Source organism: Panthera tigris, chromosome A3, assembly GCF_018350195.1.
Source record: "Panthera tigris isolate Pti1 chromosome A3, P.tigris_Pti1_mat1.1, whole genome shotgun sequence".
In the NCBI taxonomy this organism is placed as follows: domain Eukaryota; kingdom Metazoa; phylum Chordata; class Mammalia; order Carnivora; family Felidae; genus Panthera; species Panthera tigris.
The window spans coordinates 41674600-41690420 of NC_056662.1; positions in this window are offsets into that span (position 1 = coordinate 41674600).

Below are 15821 nucleotides of genomic sequence, written 5' to 3' on the forward strand. Positions count from 1 at the left end.
GGGGGAGAAGCTGAGCTGGGATGTGGGCTCAGCTGGAGGTGAGCCGCAGCCCGACATCACGGGGAGCTCTGGCATGGATCGTCCTACAGAGTCTGTCCCACCTTGAGGCAAGGAGGCCAGCCTTTTGTATGCCTGGGTCAACCAGTCATCGGCAAGGAGGTCCCCCCTGTGGGAAAGGGCACACAGCCTCCTAGGAGGCAGCTCCCATGTGGCTGAGAATGATGATCTGGAGAAGAGGAAAGCTGTCAAACATCACACTCACAGAAGGTGGAGGATGCCGACGCTGGACCAGGTCACGGCCAGCATCTACTAAACATCTTTGAGCGAGGTACAGCCATGGTCTTAAGGAAAGGGAGAGAAGGGACTTTGGCAAATGGAGAATACAGGCGCTGTCTGAAAGGACCACTGGGCCTCTGCCTCAGACAGTCAAGGCTGGCTCAGCATTGCCAGTTCGTGTGGTATTTTGAGAGAAGCTGAAAGTCTGGATTTTGTGTGAAATTGCTGATTTTTAAATGTCAAGCAAACGCTGGCAAGTCCAAACAAAACCCTTATGTGGGTCTCCAGTGTACCATCTCTGTGGAACCCTTCTGCTTAGCACAGCAGAATTGCTTCCTTAATGTGCCTGCTGCCTATGAGGGCTGGGAGCAGACTGGGGACGTTGTATAACACAGTATCATGAATCAGTTAGCGTTTGGTTTTGTGGGGCGCCTGGGTGGCTCAGTTGGTTGAGGGTTCCTCTGACTTTGGCTCATGTCATGATCTCACAGTTCGTGGGTTCAAGCCCTGAGACAGGCTTTGTGCTGACAGAGGGGAGCCCACTTTGGATCCTCTGTCTCACTCTCTTTGCCTCTCCCCCCCACCTCATGCTCTGTCTCTCAAAAATAGATAAACATTAAAAAAAAAAAAAAAAAGAAAGAATTTGGTTTTGCTACAAGTGGCAGAAAACCAAAACAACAATGGTTTAAAGAAGATATATATATTTATATATATATATATAAATATATATATTTAGAAAGTAAACTAATATATAGAAATATATATAATATATAATATATATATAAATATATATATTTAGAAAGTAAACTAATATATAAGTAAATATATATATATAAATATATATATTTAGAAAGTAAACTATCTATATAGGAAAGTTCCTTTTCTAATGGAAAACAGAGTTTAGAGAGAAACTGCTCAGTGTTGGCAGGGCAGCTCCATATGATGAAGTTTTGGGGTGATGGTGGGGTTCATGGAGTCTGGAGCCAACGACCAAAAAAGAATTCTTGAAGACATCTTTCGTGCAAAAAGGTGATTTTATTAAGGCACGGGGACAGGGCCCGTGGCAGGAAGAGCTACACTGTAAGTGTGGGGGGTGACACTTACGGAGTCACGGGAGAAGGAGCTTCCAAAGAGACTTGTAACATGCAAAGACTTACTAGAGGCCTAGCCATTGTCAAGCTAAGGTGGTTTTCCCCTCTAGCAAAGCCTTAACATTAAGACAATGGGGAGTTCCTGGACTTCAGGCTATGATGGGATTACCTTTTTCTGGTAAACTGGTGGAGACTCTTAGCAGCTTAACCATTTGTTTTGTTGTCCTTTCCCAGTTCTGGGTAGCCTGGAGAGTCCAAGGAATATGGGACATTTCCCACCTGGGTGTGTGTCAGGGAGAGGGGGTCGCTGTCAACCTGCACTTTGCCCTCAACTTGGCCCACGCTCCCTCATCACAGAAGTTCAGGGACTCTGGCTGCTTCTACTTTGTGCTCAGCCATTTTTAAAGCATGACCTATTTCTTGTGATCTGAAACTGTGCTGTCCAACACGATAGCCATAGCTACCGGAGGTGCTCTGTTGAAAACTGTAGCCAGTCCTAACTGAGATCTCTAAGTGAGAGTTCAGAGCAAGTCTCCACAAAAGGTCCCACTCTAGCACGTGACCTTGTTTTGAGCGGAAAGCAAGTGAGACCCTGTGGTCTTGAGAATCTTTTGCTCCTCCCTTACCTGCCTGGAAGAATGTAAATGGGGGGCCTTTCCCAGAATCAGAGTTGTTATATGAGATACATTTTATGTAAATGACTTATCTGTACCGCTGGGCAAACGTCTCATTACCAAACATCTTTCTTACTGTCCTGTGAATTGTCCTCTGTCCCTTTGAAGCCCCAGGCCCCCATCCCATTCCTTAGCTCAAGATGAGCAAATACATCTCATTTTATCTTTATGTCTTTGAACCTCTCCTGTATGCGGGGTTCCCAGATGTATGACATTAAATTTGATTTCCTCCTGTTAATCTGTCTCATGTCAATTTAATTCTTAGACCAGCCAGAAGCTATTTTTGAAGGGTAGAGAAAAAATTTTCTTCCCCTACAAAAGACTTAGTATCATAAAAGAAGTATATAAAAGACTGGCAAATATCTTTCAGGTGTTAGAGAAAAAAATTCAACTGAGTACATTTGAAGATCTAATTGGCTGTATCAGGCCATTCATGAGCACCTCATCTAGAGAGTAGAAAGGAGCTGAGAAGAGTCATACACAATGGAAAGTTTTTATAGGAAGGAGGGTGAGGGCAAGGGAGTTATTAGCAAAAGAAAAGGATTGTTTCAAGCAAGGTCATTTTCCCTTATGAGGAAATACAGGGGGTCAAATCCTGCAGAGTACCTCATCTTCCTTTGGGGGAGGGAGAGGGCTCATGTGACAGATGTCCTCACTGGTGCTGACCAGAAAACTCCTGACTGACCAGTTAAAACTATATTTCTGGGGAAGGTCAAAGCTCTGATTAGGTTAGGTGTTAAACCCTGGTTTGGTGACTTGGCCTAATCGATACTGTTGCATCCACACGACTCCTGAAACAGAATGCTACGGGCACCAGTGACAGTCACAACAAAGTTTATCGCAATGAGAGGCAAAGCCAACCGATCGGGACCGACACTCTTGACCAGAGTGCGTCTCGAACAGCCAGGGTACAGAGTTTTTATAGCCGACCACATTGTCTTTTCATCACCTGGGAACAGAACAAAGAAATAGTTCCCAGATGGGGGTGGAAACAGTTCAGACATGCCCTTGCCCCAATCCAATCAAACACTAATCCAGATGATTTTCCTTGAACTTTTATTCCCTTAGATTGATAAGACAAGGCTGTTATCTCTTAATCTACAGTGTTAAAACAAAGCTGTTATTTCTTAAGGCTACAGGTTAGCCCTACACTACAATTTAACCTTTACAATACCATTTTGAGCCTATGGGTTACTTATGTATTTATTTATTTGAGAGAGGCAGGGAGGGGCAGAAGGAGAGGGAAAGAGAGAATCTTAAGCAAACTCAGGAACCCTGAGCATGGAGCCCGATGCAAGGCTCGATCCCACGACCCTGAGATTATGACCTAAGGCAAAATCAAGTGTTGGAGTCTCAAACGACTGAGCCATGGACACGCCTGGTTTTTATTTTTAACAAAGGTAAATGTTAGAAAGAACACTGCCCCTTCGCCCTACTTTCTCATCAGCTGACCTTCCTTATAAATCCCACCATCTTCCCTCAGGCTGCCTGCCCCCTTCTGAATATATCACACTTGTCTGTTCCCTGCTCTTCAGGCTGCTCCCAGATCCTCCACATTGCCCCTGCTTCGTGCGCGGAACCATCCTGCGGCAACATACTCCTTCACCTCAGTCCAGCCCTCTTGTGGGGCTTCTGAATTCTCCCTTAGAGATGGCTTGGGGCGTGTTCCTGTGAAGACCAGTCTCTCCCACAGAGCTTATTTCTTAAAACTAAGCATATTATTCTCTAACCTTGGAGTGGGCTAAGTAAAGCAGATGAAGGAAGGTGAGGCAGGCCTTGGCCTGCATATGAAAGTTTCCTATATAAATGGTTTACTTTCCTTGAAAATAAATTTATATATATTTATATATATATATATTAGTGTGTATACACATACACTCAACACACACATATATACATACACACACACACACACACACACACACACACACACTAATTGTCAATTATCTGATAGTGAGCATATAGTGAGCATATATTGGCTTAATCTGGATGAGAAGGAATTTTTTTCATTATTGTCCATTATAAATCCAACGAAAATAATTTTCTGTTCTGTCGAACTCTTCCCCCGAGGAGGAACAGGGACCGAGCGATGACAGTCCAAGTCCTTCTCTGTGGGCGTTGCGGGAGGTGAGCCTATCAGGAAGCCTCCACTGCTTACTTCATGGGGCAGCCCAGGGGAGGCTGTGCCTGAAGGTGTGGGCAGCATGGGGAGCTGGCTGGGTCCTGGGGCTGGTGATCTGGGAAATAGGACTCTGACTGGTTTAGGGAAGATGGAGGCCTGCAAGGTCAGCCCTGAACCAGGAGGAATCAGGGGCCTTAGGCCTTCCTCCCTTCCAAGGTGGACATAGCTGAGCCCCAAGTCACTTCCACCCTGGGCCATGGAGGTAGAAGTTCCTGGAAGGCTATTTCTCCCTTTACCTTTGTCCACATGACGGATAGTTTTCTTTCTGATGCTTAAGATAATTTAGGTGAATGTTCCCTGTGGGTGGGCCCATAAGAACTGAGTTTGGACACATCCATCTCTCTGCTCAGACTCTAGAAGATTCCTACTGCCAGCTTTGAGCTGTGCCTCTCTGTTCCCTGATGAGGGAGCATAAGGCAGGCAGAGGGCAAAGCACAAGCTAGCACACCCCCACCTCCAGGTGGGATGTGTGTGACATTCCTCAGGCACTCCAGGCTGCCCAAGGACAAAGGAAAGGACAGAAAACAAATGGTTAAACTGACAGTCTCCATCAGATGACAAATATCTTAGTAAGTTACAAGAAAAAGGCAATTTTATCAATAGCCTAATTTGCAGAAACCTATAGACTCAGTTTCCTGGAGCCCCAAGATCACCCTCCCCTCCAGAGTGATGTGGGGAACAAAGGCAAGAAGGAAATGGCAGATAGAATTGAATTTCCTTTTAACCTGCAGCCCATTGACAAATACTTGAGGCAGGCAGAGTAGAACATTTCTCTAGGAACTCTCTACTGTCTGAATGTTAATGCTTTGCTAGAGGGAAAAACCACCTTAGCTAGACAATAGCTAAACCTCCAGTAATCTGTGAGCCTTTAGCATACGAAAATCTCTTTGGAAACTTCCCTTTGACTTTACCCTCCCCCAGCCCATGGTATCAAGGAGCCACCCTTCACAACCCCATTGCAGCTATTTCTGCCCAAGGGTCCTGTCCTTGTGCTTTAATAAAATCACCTTTTTGCGCCAAAGGCATCTTCAGGAATTCTTTCTTGGCCGCCAGCTCCGAACCCCACTGTTGCAGGATTTTTTACTCCAATACCCGGGATATCCTTGTCTCACCGCTTCAAAGAATGAAGAGGTGGGCACAAAAGGAACAGCAGGCAAAAGTTGATTAGAGTATAAGATTAGGAAGAGGAGTAAAGAAAGCTCTCTTTACAGAGAGGGGACATTTGAAAGTGAATGCCCAAGGACTATCAGCAAGGCTTCTCCTTTTATAAGGTTCTGGTCACCCCACACCCCTTCCCCTTCCCCCTCCTTCCTTCTCAGTTTCTACCCTCATTGGCTTGATAATTCCAGGTGCTGTGTTGTCCATTCCTAATTGGCTCATTTCCATTGTATGAGGGGAGCTCTGTGGCCATATCATTCCTTGTGGGTCATAGGCTTTGTGGTCTACTACTTATTTTTAGTTAGGTCTTTAGTCAAATTCCTGAATGAAACCTGAAGAAGAGTAGGTGGTATCTGTTACATTCTTAAGAGGGACCTTAAGCCTGAGGGGGTTTGCTGTAGTCAGACACTCCTAGAATTGTTCCAAAATATGTGGGTTTTTTTTTCCCATTTGGGGACCTCAGGTCCTATCCTTTCCCTATTTTATCCTATCTTTTCCTATCATACCACCATTACCCCAGAACTTCATCATTTTCCTCTCCTTCTCTTCCCCATACCATCAACTAGAAAAACCAGAGATAGAATCAGACTGGAAGAAAAACGTAACTAATGCAGGATCTATACCAGCCTCTCATGCCCCTGAGAAGGATCGGCCCAAGAGATGAGAGAGACATCTTTGTCCTCACTTGATCCTTCGGTAAACACACAGGTTTCTATACTTTCTCACTCTATCTTCTAGCCCCCTTCCTTCACCCTGAATGACAGGGATGGTTCACCTCACTCCTCACCACGTTGGACCATTAAGCCAATGTTAGCCTTCCTTTCTGTCTTTGACGAAGGCACAAGAAAAATTCCCTTTAACTCCTAGGTCAATCGATGACATTAGGATTTTTCAAATGCCCCATTTATAGGAAATCCAAGGGAAGCACCAACAACCAATAGCAAAACAAGGACATCTAGACATGAGCCAAGGTAGAGAAGGCAGTTCTGGGTCTGGCATGGGATAGACCCACCAGGGCATTGAGAGCTAAGCAAGAAGACCCAGCCTTACTCTGAGCTGCCAGGAAGAACTGACACTCTGGCGGGCAGTGTAGACCAGTATAGACAGTCCAGAATCAGATTGTTTGGGTTCACGTGGTCTCATTTGTGTGACCTCAGGCAAGTCAGTAAACCCTTTCTGTCTTCTGTCTCCTTAGCTATTAATGTAGTACCCACAGAGGGCCTGTTGAGGACTAAATGAGCTAATTCATGTGGGAGTTCATTCTCCAGAGCTTGGCTTACATATAGTAAGTGCTAGATAAACCTAGCTAATTATTATTGCTAAAAATCAGACAGAAGCATTGGCCCATTTTGACTTGAGCTATTGAAATTTCCTCTACTGGCCTCAAAAGACTGAGAAACAAGTTTATTATTATTATTATTATTATTATTACTATTATTATTATTATTATTTTAGCCCCCAAAGCATCATTGTTAATAGGCTTTGCTGAGCCAACACCAGACTTTCAAGAACTTGGAGAGGAAACAATCAGCTTTGTGTGGACTTTTAGGGCTCTCAAGTCTTCCTTTCCAGAGTCCTATAGAGACATTGTGGTCTCCTTGTCACAGAGGACTTTGGTGTCACTCTGATGCTTGGGACTGGACTCTCTGCTGGAAGAGATTATGACATCAGGTGGTATTTATTCTCAGTCTCTACCCATGTGGCTTGATCTGAAGAATACGCTGGCTTGGGGCAGCTAGCTCTTTCCTTCCTCCTTACTTTTTTTTCCTTTGATTTTGTCTTGTTTTTGCCCTCTGTGATCATTCTCTAGGGAAGGAAAAATAATTTTCCTTCTACCCCTTTGAGTTCTTGGCTGAGACACCCCTGTAATAAAAGATGAATTAGGGGCACCTGGGTGGCTCAGTTGGTTAAGCACCCGACTTTGGCTCAGATCATGATCTCATGGTTCATGAGTTTGAGCCCTGCATCAGGCTCTGTGCTGACAGCTTGGAGCCTGGATGGAGCCTGCTTCAGGTTTGGTGTCTCCCTCTCTCTCTGCCCCTCCCTGACTTATGCTCTGTCTCTGTCTCTGTCTCTCTCTCGCTCAAAAAAAAAAAAAAAAAAAAAAAAAGATGAATTTACAGGAGGAAAAAAACCCACAACTTTTATTATATATGTCCTTAGGTGCCAGAGGCCCCCGAAGATATGAGGCTCAGAAGGAGGCCAGATGGTTGAGGCTTGCATTCCAGGGCTAAGGAAAGGGCTAGGATCCTGTGCTCCAAAGACAGGAAGGTGAGATGTTTGGTAAACAAATGGTACCCTGCCATGCAGATAAGTCTCTCAGTGACAAGATATTTCTGGCAATAGCTCTCTGCCTGGCACAGGCCTTTTTCATGGAAATTTCCCCTACAAAAGGGTAATTTCTAGTCTGTTTTCAGAGCTTCTCCTATGTCTGCAGTTTCTCAAAATAATCAGTTCAAAAGAATTCTTATGTCAAAGAGGCATATTTTGGGGTGGCATACTCTACACCCCCTTACTTCTCACCTTTCAAAGGAGCTCTTACAGGAGGAACCAGTAGCCCATTCTTCATGCTTACCCCTCAGCTCCATCAGGGTGGACACCAGGTGTGTTTCAAACTCCTCACGGGGGCAGCAAGCATCTCATTGGTGTGTGAATTGCTCTTTCTGGATTTCTAGCCACATTTCCTCTTTAGTGTTCAGCCCCAGGAGGATTCAGCCCTGAGGCTTTCTCCTCGCTTTCTTTCTCTGACTCTTATGGTTCAAGGGGGGTTTCTCCTCTAACTTTAGATGGACTCCAGGTAGGGCATTATTTTATTTAATTATTTTTTTAATGTTTACTTATTTATTTTGAGAGAGAGAGTCCCAAACAGGCTCCATGCTGTCAGCACAGAGTCCAATGTGGGGCTTGATCTCATAAACCATGAGATCATAATCTGAGCCAAAATCAAGAGTCAGGCACTCAACTGACTGAGCCACCCAGCCACCCAATTAAATGAATGTCTCCCTAAGTGTATTAAGGGTGTGTTTTCTAGCAGAATAATGGACACTCCCATAATAGAGGATTTTCTGTGATCCAAGAAATTTGTGATCATTTTGTTACACAGAATAAAAAATTGGGGGCTTTGGAAGACATGTCAAAATCCTTGATAGATTTGTATGCTTTGTAAATCTGCAAGAGATTGAACTATAAATTGAAATCACACACACACACACACACACACACACACACAAATGATATAAATGAGAGAGAACACATCTCAGAGAACTGGTTCTCACTGAACACCCTTTGGGAAGTGAAGATCTAAATCTGGAACAGTATACAACTGTTAAAAGTGGATGCCATGGGCTTATACACAATCTATTATGTAGAAATGAAAATTTCTGAACAATATGAACACATTCCTTTATTTTCATTAGAGAAATAGCTGCAGGGGGTGGGGAATGTAATATAAATATGTCTAGTGGGCATGCAAAGGGGCTGGAGGTCTGTCTATCACAGTGGAATTATGCTCCCACCCCCAACACCACCCCAGTGGGAACGCAATCCCATTCCCCGGGAGTGGGAGAGTGATTGAAGGGGGGGGGGGGGGAAGAAGAGATATTTTTTTTTCTTATTTTACATAAAATTTTAAGTATGAGAAATTATGAATGATCTTACTTTTTATGGGTTTTCCGTTTGGTTGGTGGTTGTATTTTAATAGAAATCTTTAAAATTCACAATGAACACATCTAGTGGAAGTCCTTGCTCACTATATCTTCAAGCTGCTGCTAGTAATAAGGGTTTAGATGAATGGAAAGCAGTGCATGACTCGTGCTGGAGCTTTGGGCCTTATTTTTATCATGAGGAATGTTTGTCACTTAAATTTGACCATTAGTGTTGAGTTTGCTGAAAGTAAAAAAAATTTACCTCCCTCAGCTTTGCAATTTTAGGCAAGAATGTTGGCTGGAGATCAATACATGAGGGAATGAATGAAAAATAGGTGTTTGTGGTTGACATCTAATTGTTACTGAGCCAGGGAATGGAACAATAAGGATGTCTCTAAGGGATCTCTTCTTTCTTCCCCCGACCTACCTGCCTTCACGTTAGCTGAAATGGAACAATTTGTTGGTTTTCTTTCTTAACTGTACCAGGGAGATGTTTTAATAACTCTTTGTCGGTGAGTTTTTGGTACCCCCAATATATCTCCCCTATCAGCCAATTTTGTCTTCATTGTTCGCAGAACTGTTGCTGTGTCTTTCGAGAAATGAGAAAACTGTTATGGTTAGGTAATAAAGAGATAATGCTGGGTGACAAATGCCTGTGCTAGTGAGAACCAGAAAGATTTAATAATATCCAGTGAGTTATGACCATAATCATGTCTTCTATTTGGAACAAACAAAGAAAACTGGTCGCGGGTGCACTACGGCAGATCTTCACAACATCTTTTCTCTTTCTAGCATGGGATGTCTGGTTCCTGACTCTTAGACCATGACAGGGAGGGACCACCCTGAGGCTGAAAATGTTGGGTGGGTTGGAGTGGTGTCTTATGTTGAGTTGCCCCCCAACCTCCAAGCAGAACTGAGAGAAGTATTGGAATGCACCAACAGGGAGTGGACAAGTGAGATGGGAAGGGAGGAAGGCAATCCAAGGCGTGTTAAGGATTAGGTTGCTTCCCCAATGGGTGACTCAGTCCTGCTTGCCATGTCTGCGTGGCTGTGGAGAACATGCCATAGAATTGATAGACCCAAGAGGCAAGGAAACAGGGGCATTAATCCTCCAACTCTTGTTTTCTTCTTAGCAGAGAGTTGTTCCTAGCATTTCCAGACAGTCCCGTGAGTGGACTGAGCATGCCAGAGAAAGCCTGTAGGGTGTTCCATCTGTTTGCAGGACATAATGGAGAAGGTGAGTGCCAGGATACCGGTGGGCTGCAGGGAGCATCTTTTATAGGCTGAATGCATAAGGGGCAGATCTGTGATGCTTTTATGTGATCCCCAAAGGTCGATTAGCCTCTCTTCCTATTAACATAGGCATACAGCTCAGGGAAAGAGAAGTGAAAGGGCAAGAAGAGAGAAGGAGACAGAAGAGGGATGGACAGGGGGCTAAGACAGGCGAGGTAAGGAAGAAGAAACAACATAAAATGGAAGAAGTCCCAAGGGGCATATGGCATTATCAAAGTGTCTTCACGCTGTAGGCCAGTTGTACTGTCAATATTTGCATTCATTTACATGTTAATATAGGTAGAGTGGACCAGGGAGGCCAAAGACAACGCCTGAAGGTTTATGAAGGTAGCTGCGGCCCCTTCATAAAAACCTACAACGCTACCACTTGAACCGGGCCTCATATTGTTTGTTTCATATGGTTTAATGTACTTTTTACAAGGAGACTGCGATGTGGGTATTAGTGTCCTATTTTGCAGAGGCGAACATTGAGGGACAGAGAAATTAAGTGATTTGATATATCAGAACGAGGCCCAAAACTCACGTTCTTTCCCCTGCAGAGTGTTACATGCGTAGAATCACCGAGAAGAAAGCTGAACTTGGAGTAAGGTTGACTACGGTAGCTCAAACATATTTTGACATTAAGTCTTTGGCTTTGACACAAGGACTTGGCCAGTTTGACGTGGCCTGCTACGTTGGGTTGATAGCAGTTCCTGGGTCACAAGGGTGGAAGCACTTCATACAGAATGGGGGGCTTGTTCAGCCCCTCCAGATGCCCACACACTGTGTTCTGCCCCCCACATTCCTGCACTGCACACAGCTCCCTGAGAATTGTAAACTCTGAGCACATCTGGGGACGAAATCCTTAGTATGGAGAGTGATGTTCTCATCATGGGAGCAGACCCGTCAGCAGCAGGGGTGACTGCATGTGACTGTTTTGTGGGCACCTAAAAGGATCACTTTGAGAACTTGCAGGAATAACTGATGTCTTAGTTCAGATTCTCTAGAAACAGAGCCTGAGACAAGCTTCAATTGGAAGGCAGTTTACTGGGATGGGAACAGTGTCTTGCCCAAGCATAAGATAGGCTACTAAGCCAGAAGAAATTTTGCCTACAGTGTGTAATAAACCAACTGGGACAATCAAAATTATTTTGAAGCTGGATAATTGAGTCAAGTCAATACCTTTATAAAGATGGCTACATGAATATCTGTATATATAATAGGCAAAGGCAATGGGACTTCATCTTTGTTCTAAAATGGGATCTGGACTTTTGGGACTCATTCATTCATTCATTCATTCATTTATAAGGAGAAAGGGAGGATGGAGGAGAGACTGGAACACTTGGGATCCCAGAGAAATTTAGCCATGAGGATTTGTTGGGCTAACAACCCCATGCAGGATTATTTCTAGGCAACTCAGATTATCGGATCCTGCCCATCTCAAAGCAAGACCCACGGATGTCAGGGGAGCACAGAGAGTCCTTTCTCTCCCCAGGAAGACAGCCAGAGTCTTAATGCCATTCAGAGCAATAATGTGCTAGCTTTACTGCTCCAAGCATCTGACACCTGGAGGAGATGACTTCTCCCCGGAAACATTCCCATGTCTGCTTGCAATACCCAATCAACACACACACACTGAGACCCCTGCTTAGCTTGCTCTATTTTTTCTTATTTAGTTTCAGCTCCTTAAGGACGGGAGTCTTGCCTAGCTGAGTATCTGATTCTTAAAAAAATATTTGATGAATGAATGAATGAGTGCTGAGTATATACCTCTGACAGTTATTAGGTTCTCCACCCCAAACCCACACTTTCGCACTCTGCCTTTGGATGGTGAGTCCTGCGAACTCCATAGCTTCATCGGCGGGCTTCTGCATAGGTTCTGGCACTAGGAGGCTGTGAGGGAAATTGGAAGGCTAGAAGTGGGGCTTGGCAGGGCATGGGATGGGGGAATTGCAGCATCCCCGTTTCGCTGCTTTCCCCGTCAGCATGACTCTAACCATAGCATTTTCCCCAATGGCATCGGTTGGCTTGAGTTTTGAGCTTTGTTCTGCCTCCCATGCCTGTAGAAGGACCAACTGCAGCCATGCGGTGTGCCCCCTTCAGAGATCCGCGTCCAAGTTCCTAGGAGGGGCGTCTCCTCCTACTTTATAGATTCTGTCAGAACTCTGATTTCTTCCCTTGGTTCCCCAGCCCTAAGAGTGATAGCCACTTCCTGCAGTTACTACCTCAGTGTTCCCTTTTGCTTTCCTCCAATCCCTATGTAATTGCATTCTTGCTGTCAAATACCTCATGTGGCTTTTGTTTCCTGGACATCGACTCTTACATGATCTTGCAGCAATCCTGATATCGGTATCACTATCCCCATTGTGCAGTGAGAGAAGTGGTGCCAAGAAATGCCAAGGGGCTTTCTCAAGGTTACACATCAGGGCGTGTCGGAAAAGGCGAGGAGTTGTAGTCAGACAGCCTGAGTTCAAATCCTGCCTTCGTTGTTTACGTTGTCTTTCACTTTCATGTTTACGTATGGCAATATTCACCCTTTCCAGTAAAGGGTTCTGTGAGTTTGGACAAACACATAGAGTTGGGAAGCCCCCACTGCGATAAAGATCTAGGACAGTTCCACACCCCCAAAATTTCCTCGTGCCGTCCCTAGGTCTGCTCTTCTCCACCCCCGGCCCTTGGCAATCGCTGGTCACTTTCGATTCTTGTAATGTTGCCTTTTCCAGAACGTTGTCTAGACTCATATGGAATGTAGCTTTTGAGTCTTGCTTGTCTCATTTAGCATAACTTATATGAGATTCATCCAGGTTTGTGGAGGAGTTTGTCCCCTCTAGTTGCTAAGTAATATTCTTTTACACAGAGGTACAATAGTTTTTCCATCCACCAAGTGACAGACATTTGGTTTGTTTCTAGTTTGGGGCAAAAATGAATCAAGCAGCTGTAAATGTTCATGTGCAGGTTTTTGTGTGGACACTTTTTTATCTTTCTTGGATAAGCACCTAGAAGTGGGATTTCTGCATCATGTAGTAATTTTATATTTAACTTTATAAGAGAAATGACCAAACTGTTTCCCAAGGGACTGAGTCATACCAAGAATGTGAGAGTTCCGCTATTCCATATCCTCATCAGCACTCGGCATTGCTATTTGGGGGTTGGTTTTTTAATTTTTTTTTAATTTTAGCTTAAAGTAGGAGTATGGTGGCACCTTGTTAAAGCATCTGGTGAGGGGCGCCGGGGTGGCTCTGTCAGTTAAGGGTCCCACTCTTGGTTTTGGCTCAGGTTATGATCTCATGGTTTCATGGGTTCGAGCGCCACATCGGGCTCTGCACTGACGGTGTGGAGCTTGCTTGGGATTCTCTCTCCCTCTCTCTCTCTCTCTCCCCTTCCCCTACTCGCAGTGTCTCTGTCTCTCAAATAAATCAGTAAACTTAAATAAAAAATTAAAGCATCTGGGTGGGACCTTGGACCAATAAGTTTACCTTGGAAGGCTGCATAGCATCATGGTTAAGAGTCTGGACCCTGCAACCAGCTTTGGTACTCACTACCTTTGTGAGCATGGGCCTCAGTTTCCTCATCTGTAAAATAAGGAGAATAATGGGATTATCTACCTTGAAAGGTTGCTGGGAAGAATGAGTTGACATACGTAAAGCACTGGTACACAGTTAAGTATTACCTAAGAGTTAATTATTACTGTTATTATTTTTCTCAGGGCTAGATCACTCTGCTTAGCAATGTGGCATCCATATTTGCATAAAAACAAACCTGAGAGGTCACCATGTTGGGCTTTCAATGGCAAATCTTGAAGCCCTTCCACTGTATCCTCCCATCTTCTCAAATGACCGCACCACGGTTCTTTCCAGAAGCCACTCTGTGTGTAACGCAGTGCCTATCCTTACTTTGCGAAAGTCCAATTTTAAAGGCAGCGTTTGAACCTCGGTGATTAAAGAAAGCATTTGAATTGTTATAGATCCCCATCTCCATCCAAACAATACGCTTTTAATGGGAACCCAGTCTGTGATTCATACTGTACCATTCGGATCTGCAAATGCCGTGTGCATCGTCAACGTGAAGACGGAATTACTCTGCCATCACACACGGAGCTCATACTTGCCGTAATTGCACAAAGGAAACCTCATTATCCTGCAATATGCACTCCAAAAACAAACATACAGCCTTTCCTCCCTCTAGTGGCACATTTAAAAAGCAACCTCAAGAATCACAGAGGCCAGTCTTGCCTATTAAAATGGAAGGAAACAAATAGAGCGTTTACACAAGACTTGGGAGTTTATAGTATGTGTTTATTACTGACGGCGGTGAAAAGTTTGCATTTTATTTATGCAAAATGATATTGCTGTCAGGATAGCAGCCTGGATCATAGCCATAGGAGTTTTGTGATTTATCCTCACTTGGCACTTTATTTTTTATTAAACACGGTAAACTAGAAGTCTACAAATATTGGGTAATCAGGGACTCTGATTCCTGGCTGCCTCTGGGGAGAATGAGACCCCCATCCCCCCTCCCTTGCCCTTTAAATGTTTCTGAGCATGAGTGCTGGATAGTAATGTCTGGCTACAGTGGGATCAACAGTGTCACCCCCACCCCCCCACCTATGTCTACCTGAAACCTCAGAATATGATCTTATTGGGAAGTAGGGTCTTTTCAGAGTCAAGATGAGGTCACAAGGTCATGCTGGATTAGGCTGAGCCCACAGTGCCATAACTGGTGTGCTTACAAGGAGAGGAGAGGGGTACAAAGAGACACCCACACAGGGCAGAAGGCCACGGGAAGATAAAGGCAGAGAATGGAGCGAAGTGTCTTGTTAAAAGATAAGCCAAGGCATGTTAAAAGTTTGAAGAGTTTATTTGGGCAAAAATCAGTTCAAATCTGGCATCAAGAAAGCAGAAGAGGTCAGAAGCACTCCAAGGACAGAACCAGTGCAGAGAAGGTATGGAAGCAAAGAAAGGAAGTTATGTGACCTACTGTAGTAGGCTCCTAATGGCTCCTTGCCTGTGATTGGTTACCCTGAGGCTTTCGTTCCTTAACCTGGAGGCATTTGCAGGCTGAGGTTTGGGTTGCTCCTGTGGGCCACCAGAGCAGAAGGGCCACTCAGTGTAATGGTCTCCTTGTTTAATTAATTTAACAGTCCACAAGCCAAGGAGGGCTAAGGGTGGCCGGCGGCCACCAGAAGCTAGGAGACAGGCACAGAGCAGATTCTCTTCTCCCTCTCCAGAAGGACCCAGCCCTGCAGACACATTTATTTTGGATTTCTGGACTCCCGAACTGTGAAAAAAATATTTTTTTAAAAACTTTTTTTTTTTTAACATTTACTTCTTTTTGAGAGAGAGAGAAAGACAGACCACGAGCAGGGGAGAGACAGGAGACAGGGAGACACAGAATCCGAAGCAGGCTCCAGGCTCTGAGCTGTCAGCACAGAGCCCGACACTGGGCTCGAACTCACTGACTGTGAGATTGTGACCTGAGCAGAAGTCAGATGCTTAACCCACTGAGCCACCCAGTTTCCCCTAAA